Here is a 7,938-nt window from a genome sequence, read left to right on the forward strand (position 1 = left end):
CTTGAGTTGATGTCCTACAGGAAACAGGCACAGGAATCAATAGACCAGTTTATCAGTAGATGTCAAAATGAGGGCTAGATATGCAATTTCTCAGAAGATGAACTGACAAACAAAATAATGGAGCTGGTGATTGTGTCAACACCCACTAAAGTGATTCAGAAAGACCTCTTGGGGGAAAAAGAAAGGTTACAGCATTGATGCACTGCTAGAAGATGGCAGGAAATACAAAGCTATTGTATTTGGACAACAGCATCTGCAGGTACTTGGTGCAGCCAATGTCAGCACTATAACCAGGTTGAGGAGAGCAAGCAAGCTGTGTGGTAAATGTGGTCTGTCCCATGCACAGTGAAATGTTCCTGCATTTTGAGATCTGTGCAAGGCATGCAGTGTAAAAGGACAGTTGGCCTGCCTATGCAGGAATTCTGGCTCCAAAGACACAGCCAGACGTCACAGTCAAATGCAAACAAACAGACAAGATGTGAACAACAGCAAGGAAAGTGCCAGACACCTGCACAAATGTAACATGATACATGAGGTCCACAGCTATACAGACCTGAGACAAGACTCAGAGAGAAATATTTCTCTAAGAAGATGAACAGGCATTCTGCATTGTGAACCTGATACATCATGTTGATGAAGTCCAACAATTGGAAGCTTTCACCACTATCAACGTCACGTGCACAAAGAAAGCTGCAAACATACACTCAAGGACAAAACTGACACTGGAACGAGTGCAAATATCCGACCAGTCCGAGTCCTCAAAGTTATGTATTGGATTTGTTGGAGATCCATGATGTAACTGACAACTGCCAAGTTATGTGCATACAACGGGTCATCCAACCCATGCAGTACACGTTAAGAATGTAATGCAGATACAACAAGATGGCAGGGAAACCACAAATGTTCTACCTAATAGACATGAGCTGACCAGCAGTGACAGGACTACCAGAGTGTAAGGACCTCAACTTCATAACTATCCACGAGAGCATTGCCAAGGGGAATCTCCAAGTACTGGAACCTGCCTGCAGACTCTGACCAGCATCAAACGGTGCAGTCTGGAAATGCAGCAACAGCACAACTATGCCAAGTCTTCACCAACAAGTCCTCGACCTTGATCTCTAAGCCTTCAGATGTGGAGGATGAGGAGAGGTGAAGGACTCGCAATGCCCTGAAGAGGCAGAGGAGGAATGAGTTATAGCATTGTCTATTGGCTCTTCGAGATGAAGTGCTGGAACTTACCAAGAATGACAAGGCCTCAAAGGTGGTCATCTTGAGAAAAACAACTTATGTTAGAAGGCTGAAGGCAGAGCAACAGAAACAGAATGCAGAGAGGGAGGAACTTCAGAAAGAACAGCAACAGATGAGACACAGACTCCCTGGACAAGAGTTGTCAAACCACCAAGACTGTTTATGGCCATTTGAGCCTCTATAATCTGGAAAATATATAATCTCTATCCATGTATAAATAGGTTTGATGTTATCGAACTTTATGTATTTTTACTTTTAGCATACGAGATTTAAATTTGGAAAGAATGGGATGTTGTGTGACTGCCGTTAAGAGTGATGTCCCTTTAAGATCTTAGTATGCTAATAAGGTGTGTAGCAGGATGCAGCCATGTGACTGCATGCAAGTCTCACTTTGTGACTGTAACATCAAGAGGCAAGTCCTGTAAATAGATATCTCTGTACTGTATATACTTGTTAGCAATTAATAAGCCTGTTTTGAGATTTTCAATCGACTGAACTCCATGCATCTTATTGATGTTACATCAGATAACATAAAAAGCTTCTCATTACAAGAGACATTTCCCACTCACTGTCCCCTAGAGAGAGACACCTCCTACATACTGTACACAGTAGAGAGACACCTCCCATTCACAGTGCCCTGGAGAGAGACACCTCCCACTCACTGTGCCCTGGAGAGAGAAACCTCCCACTCACTGTGCCCTGGAGAGAGACACCTCCCACTTTTTTTTTATTTCCAAAATATACTTTATTCATAAAAATCTGTAAAAATTACATTGCCAAACAGTTTCCAAACAGCACCAAAAAATACAAACATTGCAAGGGAGATCAGTTTCCTTCAATACTGTCATGAGTTTCTTCCCAACCCTTCCGTTTCACAATTGTCATGTCAATTACAGTTTTACATTTACAGCAATTGAGAATATTAACGATACAGTTCGAGGGGTTTCCCATGGATCCAGCCCCTCAGTCCAGCTTGGTGGGGGAACCTTACACGGTGCTCTTTCCCCATTGAGCCTTTGCTGCGGCTGCCCCAAGCTTTAGTGCGTCCCTCAGCACGTAGTCCTGGACCTTGGAATGTGCCAGTCTGCAACATTCGGTGGTGGACCACTCTTTGCGCTGGAAGACCAGCAAGTTTCGGGCAGACCAAAGGGCGTCTTTCACCGAATTGATAGTCCTCCAGCAGCAGTTGATGTTTGTCTCGGTGTGCGTCCCTGGGAACAGCCCGTAGAGCACAGACTCCTGTGTTACAGAGCTGCTTGGGATGAACCTTGACAAAAACCACTGCATCTCTTTCCACACCTGCTTTGCAAAGGCACATTCCAGGAGGAGGTGGGCGACCGTCTCTTCCCCACCACAGCCAACGCGGGGGCACTGTGCGGTGGGGGCGAGACTTCGGGTGTGCATGAAGGATCTGACGGGGAGGGCCCTTCTCACCACCAGCCAAGCTACGTCTTGGTGCTTGTTTGAAAGTTCTGGTGATGAGGCATTCCGCCAAATGACTTTGACGGTCAGCTCGGGGAACCATCCGACAGGATCCACCGTTTCCTTTTCCCGTAGGGCCTTGAGGACATTCCGTGCAGACCACTGCCTGATGGACCGGTGGTCAAAGGTGTTTTCCCGCAGAAACTGCTCCACGAAGGATAGGTGGTACGGCACGGCCCAACTGCATGGAGCGTTCCGCGGCAATGTGACCAGGCCCATCCTTCGCAACACCGGGGACAGATAGAACCTCAGCACGTAGTGACACTTGGAGTTTGCGTACTGGGGATCTACACACAGCTTGATGCAGCCGCACACGAAGGTGGTCATCAGGATGAGGGCCACGTTGGGTACATTTTTCCCGCCCTTGTCCAGAGATTTGAACATCGTGTCCCTCCGGACCCGGTCCATTTTAGATCCCCAGACGAAGCGGAAAATGGCTCGGGTGACTGCCACGGCGCAGGAGTGGGGTATGGGCCAGACCTGCGCCACGTAGAGCAACAACGTGAGCGCCTCGCACCTGATGACCAGGTTCTTACCCACAATGGAGAGAGATCGCTGCCCCCACATGCCCAACTTTTGTCGTACCTTGGCTACTCGCTCCTCCCATGTTTTGGTGCACGTCCCGGCCCTTCCGAACCATATCCCCAACACCTTCAGGTAATATGACCTGACGGTGAAGGGGACAAAGGATCGGTCAGCCCAGTTGCCAAAGAACATGGCCTCGCTCTTGCCATGGTTAACTTTGGCTCCCGAGGCCAGTTCGAACTGGTCGCAGATGCTCATCAGTCTGCGCACGGACAGCGGATCCGAGCAGAAAACGGCGACGTCATCCATGTACAGGGAGGTTTTGACCTGAGTGCCTCCACTGCCTGGGATTGTCACCCCTCTTATGCTCGCATCCTTCCTAATAGACTCGGCAAAGGGTTCAATACAGCAAACAAACAAGACCGGGGACAGAGGACAGCCCTGTCTGACTCCAGATTTGATCGGGAAACTTTCCGATTCCCACCCGTTGATTGAGACTGCGCTACTGATGTTTGTGTAGAGCAGTTGGATCCAATTGCAGATTCCCTCCCCAAACCCCATTTTGGAAAGCACGTCCATCATGTAGGTGTGCGATATCCTGTCAAAAGCCTTGTCCTGGTCCAGGCTGATGAGGCAGGTGTCCACCCTCCTGTCCCGTACATAGGCGATCGTATCCCTGAGTAGCGCGAGACTATCAGAGATCTTCCTGCCGGGTACAGTACAGGTCTGATCGGGGTGAATCACCAACTCCAGAGCAGACTTGACTCGACTGGCTATGACTTTGGACAGAATCTTGTAATCAACATTAAGCAGTGAGATGGGCCGCCAATTTCTGATTTCTGCCCTCTCCCCCTTCCGCTTGTAAATGAGGGTGATGATGCCTTTCCTCATGGATTCTGACATGCTGCCGGCCAGGAGCATACTCTCGTATACTTCCAGCAGGTCCGGGCCGACCCAGTCCCACAGGGCCGAGTACAACTCGACCGGTAAGCCGTCGCTTCCGGGAGTTTTACTCGTCTCGAAAGACTCGACGGCCTTTGTCAGCTCGTCCAGAGTTAGCGGCTTGTCCAGTCTCTCCCTCCTGCTGTCATCTAAGACCTCTGTGATAGATGACAGGAAGGACTGGGAGGCTGTGCTGTCTGTGGGCTTCGCGTCATACAGCCCAGCATAAAAGGATTTGCTGATCCTGAGTATGTCGGACTGCGAAGACGTGACCGAGCCATCTTCTTCCTTCAGGCTGCTGATAACAGAGCTCTCTGTGTGTACCTTTTGGAAGAAGTAACGCGAGCACGTCTCATCCTGCTCGATGGAGCGGACTCTGGACCGGAAGATGATCTTGGAGGCCTCCTTGGCAAAGAGCGAGGCCTGCTGGCTCTTCACCTCTTGGAGGTCCTCCTTGACCTCGACCCCCATTGACTGCAACCGGAGTAGATTTTGCATAATTTTCTGGAGTCGGGACAGTTCCCTCTGTCTCTCTCTCGCCTTCTGAACACCTTTGTGGATGAAGAACCTCTTGATGTTCTCCTTAATCGCTTCCCACCAGTGAACTGGAGACTCAAAGAGGGGTTTCACGGTCCTCCAACCTTTGTAATCCCTTTTGAGTTCCTCAACGTTCTCTGGGGTCAGCAGTGTAGCATTGAGCTTCCACGTCCCTCTGCCAACCCGCTGGTCGTCCTGTAAGTGACAGTCGGCCAGTAAGAGGCAGTGGTCGGAGAAGAACACCGGCTTGACGTCGGTGGATCCGACCGTGACAGCACGGGACACAAACAGGAAGTCAATCCTGGAACGGGCAGACCCGTCCGATCTTGACCATGTGTATCTGCGCTGCGCTCCGTCTGCAGGTTTGCTGAAGATGTCGTGCAGTTTGGCATCTTTAACTGTTTCTATTAGGAATCTGGACGTAGCGTCCAGTTTGCTGTCGTCACTGCCGGATCGTCCAGCCGCATCGATGATGCAGTTGAAGTCACCGCCTAGGATGACCGGCCTGGACATCGCCAGCAGCAGTGGGAGCTGCTGGAAGACGGTCAGCCGCTCGCTGCGTTGTACCGGGGCGTACACGTTGATCAACCGGAGCGGAGCGTTGTTGTACATCACGTCTGCTACGAGGAGGCGGCCGCCCACCACCTCCTTAACTTCGGAGATGGTGAAGTTACCTCCCCGCAGCAGAATACCCAGGCCGGAGGAACGGCAGTCATTACCCCCCGTGGACCGTGGGACCACCATCGCGACCACTGCCTGTAGGTGCTGAGGTGTGGTATTCCACACTCCTGCAGAAACAGTAGGTCAGCTTTGACCTTGGCGAGGTAATCCAAGGTTGAAACACATCGCGTAGTAGATTTAATGCTACGCACATTAATGGAAGCAATTCTTACACCCATTTTTTACTAAAAATTTGTTGTTGCTTCCCATACCATTTGTCCTCGCTAGTCCCAGTCCTTCGGGATGTTCCTGCATAACCATCGTGTGCGCAAGCAGTTTCACGTTGGTTGGGCTCAGAAACCCCTCCTGATTTTTCATGCAGGGTTTGTACCGCTCGGGTGACATCGGGGGGGGTCTTGTAGGCAGAGAGGATTGGGTTGTCCTCAGCTGCTTCCATCTGTTCCTCCTCGAAAACATCACAGCTCCCGGTCTCCCGGAGCTCAGGTGCGCCAGACGTGTCTTTGCTCCCGGTGTCCCGGAGCTGAGATGCGTTGGCCACGTCGTTACGTGTGGGGCATTGGGGTTGGGCCACGCCGGGCCCATCACAGCTTCCAGTGCCCGGGGGCTGGGATGCTTTATCATCCATCTCGGAGTTCTGCCGCCTCTTTTGAAGGGGCTGTCGTTCCAGCATTTCCCCGTCCAGTGAAGAGAAGTTGTTGCAGTCTGATTCAGAAGAGAGCCTCCTCTTGCCATTGGTTTGGGTGGTGGCTTTGGGATGTTTTTTCTTTGTGGTTTTCCTCTGGACCACTTGCCACTGACCTGTTTGTCCATCTGCTGCCTCCTCCTCCATTGATTCTGTCTGTGGAGGAGGGGTTTCCGGGCGCTGGGTAGGTGCTGGGTCGTTGGTTTCAGCTGCCTCCCCTTCCTTCTCAGGTTGAAGTTCCTCACTGCGGAGAAGGTTGCTGGTCTCCTTTCGAACAGCGGACGCCTTCGTCGAACCTTCTCCCGGCCTATCCTTGGACCTTGCCGCCTGAGCATAGCTGAGGCAACGTTTGGGGCAGGTCTTGTAGAGATGGCCTGCCGCACCGCACAAGTTGCAACACTTAGTCTGCTTACAGTCCTTGGTCTGATGGCCTTCCTCCTTGCAGTTCTTGCAAACAACCGTGCTGCAGTTGGCTGCCATGTGACCAGATTTGCCACAGGTGCGGCAAATTCTGGGCTGCCCAGCGTAGACCAAGAAGCCTCGACTTCCCCCGATAGCAAAGCTGGAGGGAGGGTGGATGATGGCTCCACTGGGATCGACCTTCAAGGTCACTTTGACCTGCCGCTTGCTGGTCCAGATCCCAAAGGGGTCCTTGACATCAGTGCTGCTGCCGGCCACCTCGACGTACCTGGCGAGAAAGGTGAGTACATCCACCACCGGAACATGGGGGTTGTAGAGGTGAATCGTCACCACCCGGTCCCGTTGTGACGGAAGCGTGAAGAGCGGCTCCGCTGTGAGGATCGACAGTGGCGCCCGGTCCCCTTTCTCCTTGAACGCTTTCAGGAACTTGATGCATCCCGCCACGTTCCGGAACGTCACGTCGAAGTATCCACTGCTGGGGAAATCCTGCAGGCAGAAGACGTCCATCGCTTGAAATCCGCAGCAATCGAAGAGAATTTTCTTGATGAAGAAGGTGCGATCGACCGGTGCATCTCCTTCCTTGTCCTTCACGACCACCCGAACGGTGTTGCGCACTCCCTGGCCCGAAGCTCGAAAATTGGTTATAGCCATTTTGCTCAAAGCTTCCCAGGATCAAAAGGCAATGATCATGGTCTCTTCTCAATCAAATAAGCACTGATAAGAACAGATACTACACTTGATCTTAGCCAAAAGGCCGAGAAGCGATGGCACTTACTGTGCACTGGAGAGAGAAACCTCCCACTCACTGTGCCCAGTAGACAGACAGCTCCCACACACTGGGCTTGATTTTAAGGAGCCCTCGATGTCAGGATTTGTGGTGGGGTTGGGCTGATAGTCTGGGGGGAGGCCTGATGATGGCCCCGGATGAGGCCCGCCATGGAGCTTGACACAAGGCAAGGCCTGGCTTCATCCTCCTGTCAGCGACTGGGCACCATGGCAGCCCCCCTGCCGCTTGGCAACAGGAGCACAATCACCATATGCAAATAAAGTAAATTAATGGATTTGCATGTACCTACCATTAATCTCGATGTCCCGCTGTGATCTTCAGCCCAGTGCCCGGCACTCCTGTGCCTTCATATCTCCTGCCGGGGAAACGAGGTGCAACACTAGTGGGGAGGGAGGAGGAGGTAAGTTTAACAGTGCAGTGGGGGGGAGGGGGGGCGTGTGGAACGGGGTCAAATTAACGTCATATATGTAGGGGATGGTGGGTAGGGTTGTAGTTTAAAGTTTGTGCAGTTTGGGGGTGAAGGTCAGATGGTAAAGATAAATGTTTTGGGCGGTGGGGGGTGCGGTTAGAGATAGCAATTAATTTCATTATTATTGGCGGGTAGGAGAGGGGAAAAAAAGATGTATTTACTTAT

At 51.5% G+C, this 7,938-nt stretch overlaps 1 pseudogene; it reads right to left on the minus strand.

The window, feature by feature from the left end:
* Positions 1–7,116: 7,116 nt before the first annotated feature.
* LOC137377956 (U2 spliceosomal RNA) lies at positions 7,117–7,283 on the minus strand (annotated as a pseudogene).
* Between the last annotated feature and the right edge of the window lie 655 nt (positions 7,284–7,938).

Source organism: Heterodontus francisci, chromosome 15 (genome assembly GCF_036365525.1).
Source record: "Heterodontus francisci isolate sHetFra1 chromosome 15, sHetFra1.hap1, whole genome shotgun sequence".
Classification (NCBI taxonomy): domain Eukaryota; kingdom Metazoa; phylum Chordata; class Chondrichthyes; order Heterodontiformes; family Heterodontidae; genus Heterodontus; species Heterodontus francisci.